This window comes from Hylobates moloch, unplaced genomic scaffold, assembly GCF_009828535.3.
Source record: "Hylobates moloch isolate HMO894 unplaced genomic scaffold, HMol_V3 SCAFFOLD_38, whole genome shotgun sequence".
Classification (NCBI taxonomy): domain Eukaryota; kingdom Metazoa; phylum Chordata; class Mammalia; order Primates; family Hylobatidae; genus Hylobates; species Hylobates moloch.
The window spans coordinates 1,804,707-1,822,707 of record NW_026652313.1 but is presented as its reverse complement, the minus strand read 5'-3'; the positions used below and the strand labels follow the sequence as shown (position 1 = coordinate 1,822,707).

General features: G+C 36.2%; 1 protein-coding gene across 3 annotated transcripts in view; it reads left to right on the top strand.

Annotated features, from left to right (window-relative positions):
• LOC116463486 (glycine receptor subunit beta) overlaps window positions 1–18,001 on the top strand; it is an 87,986-nt gene that overhangs the window by 18,056 nt on the left and 51,929 nt on the right. The window lies entirely within an intron of this gene.

The following is an 18,001-nucleotide window of genomic DNA, read 5'->3' as shown; positions in this document are numbered from 1 at the left end:
GGACACATACCATTGTTCAGATATGTTGGCCTGTGAATATTTCAGTGAAGATATCATTCAAATTCAACAGGGATAGTCTTCTTGTCTCTGTATTACAACTCATTTTACACATAAGATATTATATAAAGAGAAGCTGCAAAAAGTAGTTAAAGCAGAAACAGGTTACATAGTAGGGGTGGCCTTTGAAGGCTTTTCACTCAGATTATCAGGTTTCCTGACAATAGCAAAAGCTCTTTTATCCCAAGGCATTGTAGTGTCCTTTGAAGTAATTTATTCAAAGAGCTATGATGCTTAAATTATTTGTTTCGGTTCTCAATTTCTGCTCTGACTTTTCTTTGCTTAATTCCTTGGTTTTAAGTTTTAGTTTGTAATAGCAAGAAACTCCCCTCCTTTCATTAACTTGATGCCACAAATTTCTAGAGCATTAAAATTAGAGTAATGATTGGAAAATAAGATAGATGAATTTACAGTGTGTGAATATGTATATAAGAATTCGAGATATTGTGTGTATTTGCTTAGCCAAACCATATATTGATAATTTTCAACTGGTTTGGACTCGATTAGATTTTTTCTAACTAGTTTTCTTATTAATACTTTTGTAACATTGATTTCTCTTTCTCTACATGTGACATAAAATAGGTTAATGTGAATTGGTTATCACACAGAGTGTTAGATGCTACTCTATGTTCATCACTTTTATCGCCTAATTTAAATTTGAAAGCGGATATTTTATGAAGAAGTGATTTTCTAGAATGATAATAAACACCTATGTATTCACTCCCCAGCCTAAGAATTGAACTATTATTCTTGAAATTTTAACTATGAGAGATACAAATATACAACAAATGTTTGCTTATAAATTACAAAATTTGTTTCTATTGCTTTAGTTAATAGAAGACTTTGATGGGCTATGTATTAGGGCACCCAAATTTGTCCACCTAATTTTTTCCATGTTTTAAAAAAGTCGAGTTCCAACATTTAGCAAAGTATATAAATCTCAATGGTATGGTTAATGACATTTTACATACAGCTAATGAATCCACCACCCAGACAAACAAATAGGGCATTTCTAGTAGTCAAGAAATTTCCCAGCTGAGTGCACTGGCTCACGCCTGTAATCCCAGCACTTTGGGAGGCCAAGGTGGGTGAATTGCCTGAGGTCAGGAGTTTGAGACTAGCCTGGCCAACATGGTGAAACCCCATCTGTACTAAAAATACAAAAATTAGCCAGGCATGGTGGCAGGTGCCTGTAATCCCAGCTCCTTGGGAGGCTGAGGCAGGAGAATAGCTTGAACCTGGGAGGCAGAGGTTGCAGTGAGCCAAGATCACGCCACTGCTTTCCAGCCTGGGGGACAAGAGTGAGACTTTGTCTCAAAAAAAAAAAAAAAAAGAAATTTCCCATATGCCCTATCCTAGTCAATACCTCCTTCCAAGTGTTAATTACTGTTCTCATTTTTATTGCCTTAGATTGGTCTTGCCTATTCTTGACCATAATATGAATGGAGTAATAACAATTTATACTCTTTTGTATCTAGATTCCTTTCTTCAATATCATATCTGTGAGAGTTCATCCATGCTTGTTGGTATAGGAGTAGTTCCTCCCTTTTCATTGCTGTGTACTATTTAATTGTTATGGATATATTATAATATATTTATCTATTTTACTGTCAAATGAAAAGACAAATCCAAACTTAGGTAAGGAGACATTATTTGAAAGGACTTTTGCAATAGGGAGAATGCTCTGACTGTAAGATCTATTAGCCTCTCCAAGGTCAGAAAGGGCTTCTCTTTTATAGCAATAAATGAGGTTGGAAGGAACCAGCTGCTGGGGAGTGGGATGAGCAGGTGCCGTGATGAGACAGTTTTTCTTTGCTATAAGCTGATTCTTAGGAGGCGCCATTAAGGAGAATTAGCCCTTTGCAAACAAGGATGATAATCCTAGAAAATCACCTTTTACTTTTCTTTTATTTTCTTTTTTTTTCTTTTTTCTTTCTTTTTTTTTTTTTTTTTTGAGATGGAGTCTCGCTCTGTCACCCAGGCTGGAGGGCAGTGGCATGATCTCGGCTCACTGCAACCTCCACCTCCCTGGTTCAAGCAATTCCCCTGCCTCAGCCTCCCAAGCAGCTGGGATTACAGGCACGCACCACCATGCCGGCTAATTTTTTTTGTATTTTTAATAGAGACGGGGTTTCACCATGTTGGCCAGACTGGCCTCGAACTCCTGACCTTAGGCATCTGCCCGCCTTGGCCTCCCAAAGTGCTGGGATTACAGGCATGAGCCACCGCGCCCGGCTGAAAATCACTTTTTTCATAAAAGGAGAATGCCTTCCAGTGACTGCTTAACCTCAGGGGGAGGAGAAAATTGAGGGACATGTAGGAAAGGGAGAAACCTAACTAAAGTTTGGTCAAGTTGGGTTAGTGAACATTTAGTTCAGATTGGTCAGTGAGGACAAACAGCTCAGCTACTCGTTTATGAGACAAAGAAGGGAAGTTTGGAAGGTCTGTGTCTGGTCTTATAGGCAAGCAAGGGGGTCATCCACGGGTCTTGTCTAGGTCATATGGGGCAGGGTAGTTATTTGCAGTAAGGTGCTTCCTGTAAAATGAAGACTGGGGTTAGTTTTTAACCATTCAGTATTCTGGGAGTTCAGGTGAAGTTCAGCTGTTACCACTGAATATTCATAATATTTTCAGTCTCGGGTCATTATGATTGAAGGCGTTATTAACTTTTTCTTTTTTTTTTTGTTTTTACGAGACAGAGTCTCACTGTGTCACCCAGGCTGGAGTACAGTGAAACAATCTCAGCTCACTGCAACTTCTGCCTCCTGGGTTCAAGCGATTCTCCTGCCTCAGCCTCACGGTAGCTGGGATCACAGGCATGTGCCACCACACCTGGCTAATTTTTGGATTTTCAGTAGAGACGGGGTTTCACCATGTTGGACAGGCTGTCTGGAACTCCTGACCTCAAGTGATCTGCCCGCCTTGGCCTCCCGAAGTGCTGGGATTACAGATGTGAGCCACTTTGCCCAGCCTGTTATGAACATTTTTATGCATGTATTTTGTTGGACATAAACATTCATATCTGTTGGGCACACATCCAAGAGTAAAATTTTTTGTATCATAGGATATCTGTTTATTGAACTTTAGAAGATATGGACAGTTTTCAAATTATACTCCCATCATCGAGTCTCAGTTGCTCCACTTCCACATAAAAACTTGATATTATTGGTAATCATTTTAATTTTAGCCATCTTCTGTGAGTGTAATATCTCAGTGTAGTTTTAATTTGCATTTCCTTGATGACTGATGTTATTGAGCACCTTTTCGCCTGTAAACTTTTTTTCAAAATGACTTTTCAAATGTTTGCCTACTGTAAAAAATGTTGATTTTCTTATTAACATGTAGGCATTCTTTATATATTCTAGAACAAATCATTTGTCAGATATAGGTACTACAAATCTCCATTCTTTTTATGCCTTTTAACTTTCTTAACAGTATGTTTTGATGAATTGAAGAACTTATTTTTAACAAAATCTGATTTGTTACCCGTTTTTAATTCTTTTGTCTCTTAAGAAATCTTTCTCTACTTCAAGGTAATGAACATCAGTTTATTTTGATTATTTTTGAAAATAAGCTTTATTAATTTATATTTCACATTTAGATCTGTAATCCATTTCAATTTACTTTTCTGTATGATATGGGATAGTGTTAAGACTCATTTTTAAAATAGGCATATCCAATTAATATAGCACATTTATTGAAAAATCCTTGTACAATACGAGTAAATTGCAGTTGTGCCTTTATTGTAAATCAATTATTTGCTTCTCTTTTCTGTCTCACTGGTATATTAGTTTAGTGTTGTGCCAGTAACACACTCCCCTGTTACTAAGGCTGAATGCCTAGTAGGGTATATCCTGTTCTAGTCTTGTTCTTCTCCAGTATTATCTTGGCTATTTTAAGTCCTTTGCATTTTGATGTACATTTTAGAGTTAGCTTTTCCATTTTAATACACACAGATAAAATGCTGGGGTTTTCACTGACATAGTATGGACTCAATTATTTCTAATTTGTATTCAAATATTAAATTAAAAAAAAAACATGAAGGCAAAGCAAACAGAAACCAGTTGGGAATGAAGACATTTACTTTAAGCTTGGAATAATCACCTTTTCATAAATGTGGCTAGATCTGGGATATTGGTTACGTGAACCTTAGCAAATACAAACTATGACACTCAATAGTACACTTTGAAAAACGAGAACTAGGAAATTTTTGGTGCCTACCCTGTGGCCAATTACTGTTATGAATTTGGGGTTGAATTCCATGAGGTCAACTGTTTTTGTGTGTTTTGTTTGCTAGTATTTTTCCAGGGCTGAGAGAAATGCCTGGTGGTAGCAAACACTTACTAAACATTTATTGAATAAATGAAGGTATCCACATGTGGCAGTCTTCAGACTGTGTAGTTCTAAGTATGAATTCTACAAGGGACAAATAATTTCAACACTTGAAAATTTGCATTCAAAGAACATTTTCCCCCAAAAGCAGTGTTAGAAAAATGCAGAAAATTACAGGTGATAGATGATATTAATCATTCATGGTATTAATTGTTTATTAATGGTACTGAAGACTATATCATAATATATTTAAAATAAAATTTAAAAGCAGCCACATTAATATATAACATAAAATATAAATAATATATTTTTGGTGACCTATAATGTTCTGAATTGTTCTAAAATACAATGTAGTATATTCCATATTTTATCTTCTAGGTGTTCATGCAAGACCTCTTATTTTCTGGCAGATACATAAGAACATTGTTCTCAATTTTTAAGTTGAAACTTTTAAGGAGGAAACTTAATCTATGACTCAATCTTCCACTAACAGACACACAATCTCCCCTATATTGCCATTTCACTCCACCTCTCCTCTCCTTCAATGAGAAAGTTCTTCTTTGTTTCATCTAAGTCTAATTCAGATGAGATTTAGATCTCATTGCCTACTGTTTTGTGGTGGTGGGGGATCTGAAATTGGGGTTAACTTTTTCAAGTTTTTCCTTCAACTGCATCTTCTGTAATATACTTAGGTTTTCCATTACAGTCTAATAAAAAGAGAAATGCCAACACATTTCTTAACTCTACACCCATCTCTAGTTTTCACTCTTGTCTTTCTCCTTTTCTAGAGTCCATAGAGTCAAACTTTTTTTGGGGAGCATGGGGGTTCGGGGTTGGGGGGGCGATTGTTAAAAAACTAGATTTATTTTATTAATTTTTAAAGTTGAAATAGTTAGAACTACATTCATTGACATTTCATCCTGGTACTATTCACTTTTTATCTTGTCATGTGCCAGATTCTCCTTAGCAGAAAGCCAAGAATTTAAATTGTGTTTTCAAATAATAGCTATGCAAACAGTTCAAATAATAATAACCCAATTGCTCCAGTAAAAAGGTGCCAACTAATTTTTGATGTATTTTTTTCTGTGCTAAATTGAGCGATAGCTCAAAAAGTCATCATATTGTTTGTATATATACAGTGTGGATTGTTTTGGGAGGATTATCACTAGAGATTGTTTTATTTTAAGTTTCATTATGGCAAGAACACTTAATATGAGATCTGCTTTCTTAACAGAGTTTTGAAGTGTACAATACGGTATTGTTAACTATAGGCACATATCTAGAATTTATTCATCTTGTATAATTAAAACATCACACCTCTTCAATGGCAACTCCCCATTTTCCCTACCTCCAGCCTCTGGAAACCACCATTCTGCTCTCTGCTTCTATGGGTTTGACTTTTAGGTATCTCATGTAATTAGAATCGTATGGGATTTGTAGTTCTGTGATTGACTTATTTCACTTAACATTATGCCCTCAAGGTTTATCTGTCTTGTTGCATACAGTAAGATTTCCTTCTTTTTAAAGGCTAAATAATATTTTCTTCTATTATAAACTTAAAAATTACACAATTTATAAATTTAGAAAGGAGACCTTTATTTTAAGAAAGAGATTACAACCTGCAGGCAGGAAGCACAGCCTCCAGCTAAAAAAAACAAAAGCAAGTACTTTTGATGGAGGGAAAATCGAGACAGGAATTTATGCTGAATAGGTTGGCCAAGTATATATATTCAGCAGGCTGTGGGAGGAACTCTGAATATTCATGAAAGGAGGTTGTATGCAAGCAAACATGTTACATGTATCCCATGTTCGCCTTGGGGTGGAGACTTGGCATTTAAATGTGTTACAGTTAGGTTCTCTATGTCAAAAGGTGAAGTAGGGGCTGGGGGCGGTAGCTCACGCCTGTAATCCCAGCACTTTGGGAGGCCAAGGTGGGTGGATCACAAGGTCAGGAGTTTGAGACCAGCCTGGCCAATATAGTGAAACCCCGTCTCTAGTAAAAATATAAAAATTACTTGGGCATGGGGATGTGCGCCTGTAGTCCCAGTTACTCAGGAGGCTGAGACAGGAGAATCCCTTGAACCCGGGAAGCGAGGTTGTGGTGAGCTGAGATCGCGCCACTGCACTCCAGCTTGAGCAAAAGAGAAAGACTCTGTCTCAAAAAAAAAAAAAAAGAAAAGAAAGTGAAGTAGGGACAATAGGGACACAAAGGCACTCAATGCCCAGCCTCTGTGAAACTGCCCAGAACCAGTCCATGGCCAGTGGTCTCCTTATCAGGAGAAAGTTGCTGAAATCAGTCTCTCGTCCAATCACAGCTGTAGTTATGGCTTGTGGAACAGGGGTCAGTTAGTCAGTGTCTGGTGGTGAGCTGCAGTTCTTTAATAGTGCTTACCTTTAGGCCAGTGCTTGTTTAGCTGCTAAAGAAAAATTAAAATCTGATGGCAGTTAGAACATAGTTTATACTTCAAGCATAGTTCTACATTACTTAACTCTTGCATTGTTCTTTCTCAAGATTGTTTGGCTGTTTGGGATACTCTGTGGTTTCACATGAATTCTAGAATTGTTTTGTAAAAATTTTCTGTATGAATTTCCAGTGGGATTTTGATAGAGATTGAATTGATCTGCTGATCCTTTTGGGTAGTATAGGCATTTTAACAATATTAAGCCTTCCAACCCATGAACACGGGCTTTCTTTCCATTTGTTTGTGTCTTTAATTTCTTTCATTGGTGTTTTATAGTTTTCAGTGGACAAGTCTTTGATTACCTCAGTTAAGGTTACTCCTAAATATTTTATTATTTTTAATGGTATTACAAATGGAATTATTTTCCTAACTTCCTTTTCAGATATTCATTATTGGTATATAGACAAGCAATTGATGTTTTTATGTTGTGTCTTGCAACTTTACTGAATTTGTTTATCAGTTTTAACTGTGTGTGTGTGTGTGTGTGTGTGTGTGTGTACGTGTGTAGTCTTCAGAATTTCCTTTACAGAGATTATGCCATTGGCATACGGAGACAGTTTGCTTCTTTATTTCTGACTTGGATGTCTTCCTTTTCTTTTTGTTATCTAATTACTCTGTGTACCAGATACCATGTTGAACAGAAGTGGCAAGAATGAGCATCCTTGTCTTATTCTTGGTCTTAGTATAAAAGCTTTCAGTTTTCACTGTTGGGAATGATATTAGCTGTGAGCTTTTCATATAGGACTTTTATAATGTGAAGTAATTTCTTTCTATTCCTAGTTGATTGAGCATTTTTTAATCATGAAAGGATGTTAAATGCCTTTTATACATCAATTAATATGATTATGTGATTTTTATCCTTCATTCTGTTGATTTGGGTGGTTTATGGCATTAATTGATTTCTGTATGTTGAACTATTCTTATATCCTGGTTATATATCCCACTTGGTCGTGGTGTATGATCCTTTTAATATGCTGTTGAATTGAGTTTGTTAGTATTTTGTTTAGGAGCTTTGAATCTTTGTTCATCAGGAATATTGGCCTGTAGTTTTCTTTTGATGTGTTTTTTTTTCCCTCTGGTTTTGGTATCAGAGCAATACTGGGCTCACAAAGACATTGGAAGTGTTCCTTTCTCTTTAAATTTTTGGAAGATTTTGAGAAGGACTGGCTTTTATTCTTTAAATGTTTGGTTGAATTTGCCAGTGAAACCATCTGGTCCTGGGCTTTTCTTTGTTGGGAGGTTTCGATTACTGATTCAATCCCTTTACTAGTTATAAGTCTGTTCAGCTTTTCTATTTCTTCACGATTCAGTCTTAGTGGATTGTATGTGCCAAGGATTTTATTCATTTCTTCTAGGTTATCCAGTTTGTCGGTATATAATTGTTCAGAGTAGTCTCTTAAAATCATTTGTGTTTCTGTGGCATCAGTTGTAATGCCTCTTCTTTCATTTTGATTTTGATTTTGATTGCTTCTTTTGATTTTATTTATTTGCATCTTCTTTCTTCTTTGTTATTCTAGCTGTAAATTTTGTTAACATTTATGAAAAGCCAACTTTTTTTATTTAAAAAAATTTTTAAATATCTATTATTTCTTTTCCTGTTCTAGTCTTTATTATATTCTATCTTCTGCTAACTTTGGGCTTTTTTTTCTTTTTCTAGTTATTTGAGGTATTAATATAAAGTTAGGCTGTATATTTGAGTTATATCTTCTTGTCTAATATAGGCATTTATATTATAAGCTTCCCTCTTAGTACTTCTTTTTTTGCATCCCATGTTTTAGTATGTTGTGTTTTTTTGTCTCAACGTAGCTTCTAATTTTAATATTTTTCATTAGCCCACTGGTTGTTCAAAATGTGCTAATTTCAACATGTGTGAATTTTTCAGCTTTCCTTTTGATGTTGATTTCCAGTTTCATTCCATTGTGTTTGAAAAAGATACTTTATGTAATTTCAATCTTCTTAAACTATTTAAGCCTTGTTTTGGGACCTAACATGTAATCTATCTGGCAGAATGTTCCATGTCTTCTTGAGAAAAATGTAATTCTTCTGCTGTTGGATGGAATGTTCTGTATTTGTTTTTTGTATTTGGTTTATAATATTGTTAAAGTACACTGTTTCTTTGTTGACTTTCTGTCTGATTGTTCTGCCCATTACTGAAAGTAGGGTATTGAATTCTGCTATTATTGTATTGCACTCTGTTACTCTCATCAGTTCTATCAATGTTTCCTTATAAATTGCTGTGGCCCTATGCTGGATGCATGCACACTTATTATTGTTACATCTTCCTGGTGGATTTACCCTTTTATCATTATGTAATGTTTTTCTTTGTCTTCTATGATAATAATTGACTTAAAGTCTATTTTGTCTAGATATAGCCACCCCATGCTCTAATTTGGTTAACATTTGCATCTTTTTTCATCTCTTTGCTTTCAGCCTATGCGTATCCTTAAATCAAAAGTAGATCTCTTTTTAAAAAAAATATCAAAATTAAAATAATTTAACCATCACCGTTATAGTAATATGATATTCTTTATTAGACTATATATAACTTTACCAACAGGTTTTACATTTTAGCATCCTTTCATTTTCAGTTGAAGAACTCCCTTTAGCATTTCTTATAAGGCATATCTAGCGGTGATGAGTTCCCTCAGCTATTGTTTGTTTTGGGAAAGTTGTTCCTTCATTTTTTATGGACAAGTTTGCCATGTAGAGTACTCTTGGTTGAGTTTCTTTTCTTTTTTCTTTCTTTCAGCTCTTTGAATGTATTATCCCACTGCCTTTTGGGATGTATGATTTTTTGCAGAAAAATTCACTGATAGTCTTATGGAGGTTCACATGTACTTGACAAGTGGCTTTTAGCCTGATGCTTTCCCAATTCTCTCTGTTTTTGCTCTTGACAATGTCATGTGCATGTTGATTAGATGTCAACTTGACTACAACAAGGAATATCTTGAGAGCTGGTAAAGCATTACCTTTGGGTGTGTTTGTAACGGTGTTTTCAGAGTAGATGGGCATGCGAGTTGGGGTACTGAATAGGGAAGATCTGCCTTCTATGTGGGTGAACGCTACCCAATTGGATGGGGGCCTGAATATAATATAACAGAAGAAGATAGGTTAATTCTTTCTCTCTCTCTCTCTTTTTTTTTTCCTGGAGCTAGGACAACCTTTTCTCTTTCCCTTGAATGTCAGAACTTGAGGCTCCCTGGTCTTTGGATCCTGGGACTTATACCAGCAGCCCTCTAGGTTCTCAGGCTTTCAATATCAAACTAAGAATTACACCATAACCTTCCCTAGTTCTGAGACTTTTGGACTTGGACTGAACCATGCTACTGGCATTGCAGGGTGTCCAACTTGCAGATAGCCTGTCCTAAGCTTCTCAGCCTCTTTAATTGAGTGAGCCAATACCGCTTTTAAATCTGATCTTCTATATAAAAACACTTCTATATAAAAAACACAAATTAAAGGTTTGTGGCAACCCTGCTTTGAGCTAGTCTATTGGCATCATTTTTCCAGCAGCTTGTGTTCCCATTGTGTCTCTGTGTCACGTTTTGGTAATTCTCGCAATATTTCAATCTTTTGATTATTATTGTATCTGTTAGAGTGATTTGTGATCAATGAACTTTGGTGTTACTGTTGTAATTGTTTTGGGGTGCCACAAATCATGCCCACATAAGAGTGCAAACTTACTAAATGTGGTGTGTGAACAACTGGGAGTCTGTCTTTTCATCTCCCTCCCTCTCCTCAAGTCTTCTTATGCTCTGAGATACAACAACATTGAAATTAGGCCAATGAATACCTCTACAATTTCTCTAAGTTTTCAGATGAAAAGAAGAGCTGCATGTCTCTCACTTTAAACCAAAAGTTAGAAATGATTAAGCTTAGTGAGGAAGGTATGTCAAAAGCCAAAGCAGGCTGAAAGCTAGGCCTCTTCGTCAAACGGCCAGGTTGTGAATGCTAAGAAAAAGTTCTAGAAGGAAATTAAAAGTGCCATTCTCATAGCACATGAATGATAAGGAAGTGAAACAGTCTTATTTTTGAGTTGGAGAAAGTTTAAGTGGTCTAGGTAGAAGACCAAATGACCTACGACATTCTCTTAAGCCAAAGCCTAATCCTAAGCAAGGCCCTAACTCTTTAATTCTGTGAAGGCTAAGAGAAGTAAGGAAGCTGCAGAAGAAAATTTGGAAGCTAGCAGAGGTTGGTTAATGAGGTTGAAGAAAAGAAGCCATTTGCATAACACAAACATGTGAGGTGGCACAGCAAGTATTGATGTTGAAGCCACAGCAAGTTATCCAGAAGATCTAGCTAAGATCATTGATGAAGGTGAGTATACCAAACAACAGACGTTCAATGTAGATTAAATGGCCTTATATTGGAAGAAGACACCATTATTCATAGCTAGAGAGAAGTCAATGCCTAGTCAAAGAAGAGGCTAACACCCTTGTTAAGGGCTAATGCAGCTGGTGACTTGAAGTTGAAGTCAATCCCCATTTACCATTTCAAAAATCCTAGGGCCCTTAAGAATTATGCAAAATCTACTCTGTCTGTGCTCTGAAAATGGAACAACAAAGACTGGGTAACAGCACATCTGTTTACAACATGGTTTACTGAAGACTTTAAAGCCACTATCGAGACCTACTACTCAGGAAAAAAGACTCATTTTCAAACATTACTGCTCATTGACAATGCACCTGGTCACCCAAGAGCTCTGACAGGGATGTATTATACAAGGAGTTGTTTTCATGACTGCTAACACAACATCCATTCTTCAGACCATGAATCAAGGAGCTATTTTGACTTTCACATTTTATTATCTAAGAAATCCATTTACTAAGGCTGTAGCTATCATAGACAGTAATTCCCCTGATGGATCTGGGCCAAATACATGGAAAGCCTTCTGGAAAGGATACACTCTTCTAGATACCATTAAGAACATTTGTGAGTTATGAAAGGAAGTCAAAATATCAACATTAACAGGAGTTTGGAGGAAGTTGATTATAACTTTTTTGGATGACTTTGAGTAGTTCAAAACTTCAGTGGAGGAATTAACTGCAGAGATGGTGGAAATAGCAAGAAAACTTAAATTAAAACTGGAACCTGAAGATGTGACTGAATTGTTGCAATTTCATGATAAAGCTTGAACAGAAGAGGCATTGATTCCTATGGATGAACAAAGAAAGTGGTTTCCTGAAATGGACTCTACTCAGATCTTCTGGTGAAGATACTGAGAACAATGTCAAAATGACAACACAGGATTTTGATTATTACATGGACTTAGTTTATAAAGCAGCAGGAGTTTGAGAGGATTGACTTCAATTTTGAAAGATGTTCTGTAGATAAAAGGCTACCAAACAGCACTGCATGTTAAAGACACATCTACCATACAAGGAAGAGTCCATTGATCCAGCAAACTTCACTTTTGTCTTATTTTAAGAAATTGCCACAGCCACCCCAACCTTCAGCAAGCACCACTTTGATCAGTCAGCAGTCATCAACATCAAGGCAAGACCCTTTTATCAGCAAAAAAGATGAAACCTTGTTTAAAGCTCAGATGATTGTTAGCATTTTTTAGTGATATTTTAAAATTAAGGTATGTTTATTATTTAACACATAATGCTATTATACATTTAGCAGACAACAGTTTAGTTTCTTATATGCACTGGGAAACCAAAACATTTGTGTGACTAATTTTATGGCAATATTCACTTTATTGTAGTGGTTTGGAACTGATCTCTAAATATGTCTGAGGTATGGCTGTATTTCCTATTGATTCTGTCTTTCTGGAGAAACTGGACTAATACAATTTGTGTGTATTACTTTAGCTTTATCTTTTTGGGGGCTTTCTGGGATTTCTGAATCTGGATGTTCATTTCCTTCCTCAGATTTGGGAAGATTTTAGCCATTATTTCTTAGAATTAGTTTCCTCATTATTTCTCCCTTTTTACTTCTTCTGTAATTCCCATAATGCCTATCTTGGTGTGCTTGATGGAATCTGTAGGAAAAGCCTAAGTGTGTTTTTTACACTGTACTCTCCAGTAGACTACTTCTGACAACAGATGTGTGTGTGGCATTTTGCTTCAGATGCCAACCAGTCAGTTCTCCAGTGGATACCAATTGTTTGTCCTGTAATTTATTTTTAAATTCTATTTTCCCGGAGATAGTGTTGGATCACACAGCTCGAAGGTTCAGTCCAAGAAGACTTCCCCACACTTCAGATGCCAATAACAAGTCCCAGGTTGTGTCCTGTACTTCTGACTAACTGACTGTAAATCTGGATTCCCCTGATCATGTCCTTGGGTTTGATTAATATGCTAGAGCAGCTCACAGAGCTCAGGAAAACACTTCACTTCACTTATTTTTGCCCATTTATTGTGAAGGAATTATACAAAGGATATAGATGATCAGGCAAATGGAGAAGATGCATAGAACGAGGCATGTGAGAAGGGGCATAAAGCTTCCATGCCCTCTCTGGGTATACCATCCTTTACAATCCTCTATGTCTCCAGCTTTCTGGGAGCTCTCTAAACCCTGTGTTTTGGGTTTTTTATGGAGGCATCATAATACAGCCATGACTGATGAAATCTTCGGCCATTGGTGATCAACTCAACCTTCAACCTTTCTCCCCTCCATGAAGGTTGGGGGGTGGGAGTAAGGCTGAAAGTCCCAACTCTCTAATCATGTTTTGGTCTTTCTGGTGACCAGCCCCCATCCTGAGGCTATTCTAGGGCCCATGAACTGCCAGTCATCTTGTTAGCATACAGAAGACATTCATGACTCCAGAATGTTTACAGGTTTTAGGAGCTCTGTTCTAGGAAACAAGAATGAAGATCAAATATATATATATATCTTACTATAAATTACATTATCACAGTGTCTTATAAGACCCATAAGTTTTCTTCATTCTTTTGTTTTTTCTTTTTTTGCTCTGAATAATTTTAAATGACCTGTCTTTATGTTTGCTCATTCTTTCTTCTGCTTGTTGTAATGTGCCACTGAATTTCTCTATTGAATTTTTTAGTTTATTATATTCTTCAGCTTCAACGTTTCTGCCTGCTTCACTTTAAAATTTTCTCTCTTTGTGGAAATTCATACTTTGTGTATTGTCCTCCTGAGCATGTTGAACATTTTATTATTTATAAAGATATGGCTGTTTATTTTAAATTTTCTGTCAAGTAATTCATATATTTCCATTTGGGTTGGTTTTTGGAGTTTTATTTTATTCCTTTGTTTGGATCATGTTTGCCTGTTTCTTTATTTTTCTTGATTAGCCAACTCTTCCATGAAATATTCTTTGTTTTCCTTGAGTTCTGTTGGTACCACACACTGCTGGATTTACCCCTTCTTCCTGGGCTATTTACTTTTTGAATTATTGGCTCATCTTTTCCTCTCTGCTTATTAAATGTTGCAATTCCTCACATTTCAATTCCATGTCTTTTTTTTTTTTAACTATAAACTCTCTTTTCAAACAAGTGATTCTTCTGATCATTAAAATCATCTGAAGAGCTTTTTAAAAACCCTGATGCCTGGGCCACATCCAAAACTAATTAAATCTAGATATGGGTGATGGGATGAGGTATCAGTAGTTTCTAGAACTCCTCAGCTGAATCCAATCTATTTCCAACCTTGAGAATCCATAAACAAATTTATCTAAACTCACAGCTTTAAATATAATTTTTTATATCAGAATAAGGATCATATATGTTTGATTCTCAAGTGCATAACCAGTACATAGCAAGTGCATGGCACATAGGAAATTCTCTGAAACTGTTAAATGTATTAAGGAATGACTGAAGTGAGAGAGAAATTTAGCGTATCTGTAGTTGCGTAACTGTAAAGCTCCTTAAGGAAACTTAGTATTTAGTTGATGTTGTAGGTTGAATTCTCTTAGAGACAGAGACATTGAGATGAAAATTTGCATGAAAAAAGGGATTACTTTTGGGAACATGTCTTAAGAGGGAGTAAAGCAGGCTTAAACACAGGAACAGTGGGGTTGCAACTGAGTGATCAGTCCATACCATTGGGAACTCTGAAGATGGGATGGCCCATCAGGGTTGTCTCAATTAGTAGAAAGGGACCCAGCCACCTTCGTATACCCCATCAAAGTCACTGGGTATGGGCTGCCTCTAGGACAAGACACCTTACTTCAGCCAAAGGCTATTCCGGAAGACACTCAGCTCTGAACCGTAGGCAGCCAACATTCCCAGGAGCAAGCTCATTCCTGGAGGGGTGACCTTGATGGTGGGGCACTGCAGCATCCATCATAGGTAGAATCAGATTGTCAACTGAATGAGCTCTGAGACCTCACCTAATTTAACCTTTGGTTTAAAGGTGAGTATACTGAAGCTCACAGAAGGTAAGTGCTTGGCCCAATATCATGTGAGAAGCTTACAGTCCATCTGGGGGTTAGAGCACTAGTCTCTTGACTCTCAGAGAAGTGTTTTTCAATTATACCCACATTTTACTCAAATTTAGTGTGTGTGTGTATGTGTGTGTGTGTAATTTTTCATATAGATATTTTTGTTGGGCCAGGAGGGAAATATTTTAAGTTTTTGCTGTATATGGAAAATTGAGAAAAGCTAAGTATCATTGCAGTTGGTTGCAGAGTTAAAAGTCGTAATTATGGATTTGTACTTGCTGGGCCAGGATGTAATTGTATTCTGTATAGTATGGAAAGTAATGGCACAGTAAACATTGTGTTTGGATTGAGGTTTAACTCTTTATGTCAAAGAGGTTTGGAGATCATTAGCAAACCCATTAGAATTAGTGAGAATGTATAATGTTTTACAGTTCTATGAAAACCATGATACAGTTCTATCATGGTTTTCATAGAATAAGTAATCTCACATGAGATATGAAATTAAAAGTGACCAACAGATAGCCTTCAATGAGATTTGCAAATTGCTGGTGTTAAAAATCCAGCATCTCTCCAAATAGATGCTTCTACTTTATGCAAAATATTTTTTCTTTGAGCCATGGACGATGTAATTGTATAATTGGAGCTAGAGAAGATTTGAAAATGTTTCCACAGGCTACAACAGTTCCTGAAACCCAGTTGAGGGGATAAATAACATGAATGTTGCAGAACACTCTTCTTAATTATGACTCTTGGCCCATAATAACATGACAGACTTTGCCACACACATACACATCTACTCATAAACACATTCTTCTCAAATAAGTTTAGACTAATCATGTAAAAGGTATCACTCACTGTCTGCATTCATAAAACTGTTCGCAGTTTAATCTGTGAAAACAGAATGGAAAATAAATCCAGAAGCTGTCAAGACAGGTGATAGTAAATTATAGGATAAGTAGGAAAATACAAAAATAAGAAATACTTCACAATAATTACACAGTTATGTGTATTCATGAATAACCACCAATTTAACTTATTAGCTGAATACGTAAAGTATTTGTCTGTCTTTGTATGTCTATTTATCTGATTATCTAAAAATTATTTCATACAGATGGAAATATAATGCTGAACTTTTAATACATTTATATTTACAGACCAGTAGCAGTGTTTTTTTCATAAGTTCCAGCCTTAACACATGATCAAGGTTTCAATTCTATATGATTATTATATACATAGTTTGCTTCCAGTTAAGGCTGTGAATTTGGGAAGGAGAGAGCGCAATTGGCTCTCCTGACTCTTTCAGTGTCTTTCCTGGTCTCTCTCTCTCTTTTTTTTTTTCAAATAAACATTGTATTTTAGAATAGCTGTAGAGTTATAGAAAAATTTCCAAGGTAGTATAGGGAGTTCCCAAAACCCTGCACCTAATTTTCTCTATTTTTATTTTTCTTTACTATGGTGCTTTTATTTATTTTTTTTTACAATTAAAGAGCTAATATTAATAGAATATTAATAAGTAAAGTCCATTCTTTATTCAGCTTCTTTGGTCTTTACCTTAAGTCCTTTTCTGTCACAGGATCCCTTCCAGGATACTATGTTACATAGTCGTCATGCCTTCTTGTGCTCCTCTTGGCTGTGACAGTCACTCAGACGTTACTTACTTTCGATGACTGTGAGAGTTTTGTAAAGTAGCTGTCAAATACTTTGTGGATGTCCTTCAGATGGGATTTATCTGATGTGTTTCCCATGACTAGACTGGGTTATGTGGTTTTGAGAGGAAGACCACGGGTTAAAATGTGATTCTCATCACATCATATCAAGGGTCCATATTATCAACATGACTTATCACTGTTGAGGTTAACTTGATCACCTTCTGAGGAGAGTGCCTGTGGAGTTTCTCTGCCATAAAGTTACTCTTTCCGCACCCCCCTTGGCAAACTGAACTCTTTGGAAGGGAGTCACTATGCACAGCTCACACTAAGGAGTGGGGAGTTATTTTCCACCAATTAGAAAGCAGAAGATCTACACCAAGTATTTGGAATTCTTCGTGAGTGATTTGTCTCTATTTCCCCATTTATTCAATTCTTATTTTTATCAGTATGGACTCTGGAATTTTTATTTTGTACTATAATACAATACTACTTTATTTTGTTGCTCAAATCATTACAGCTTTGGCCATTGGGAACCCTGTCAGTTGGTTCCAGTGTCCCTCCGTTGACATATTTCCATTATGGTGCTCTTTTTTTTTTTTTCCTGAACATTTCTTTAATTTCTGTTACTGTAAGATACCTGCTCTTTAAAAAAATTGTCTTCTTATTGCACTTTATATGAGGTTACCAGCTTTAAAATAATGACTAATAACATCACAGTTGCCACTATTTATAGTTATATTGTTTTCTTTGATATAATTCCTTTCTGAGTCCTTTTAGTGTAGTATTCAGAAAGGGAATCTTCCATCTAAAACCTCCTCCAACAAAAATACCTTGTGTTTTCTTGTATCTTGCTGTGTCTGAAAAGCAGAATTAACAGTAATCAAAACATCCCACAGAGTCAGAATTGCTTGCTGTAGAAGGGAGGATGATTGATCTCTTTCCATGAAGAATTTCTTAGCTTGTGGTCTACTTGTCCAGGAAGCCTCAGAAACACAAACTTTGTATAAAGGGGAAGTATAGAGTTTTTAACAGATTTTCGGAGACATCTGTTATCCAACAAAGAGGAAAAGAATCACTGCCTTAGAGCATGAGAAATGATACAACCAACACATATTACATCCTTATTCTACCCTTGTGTCTGTGGCTTTGTA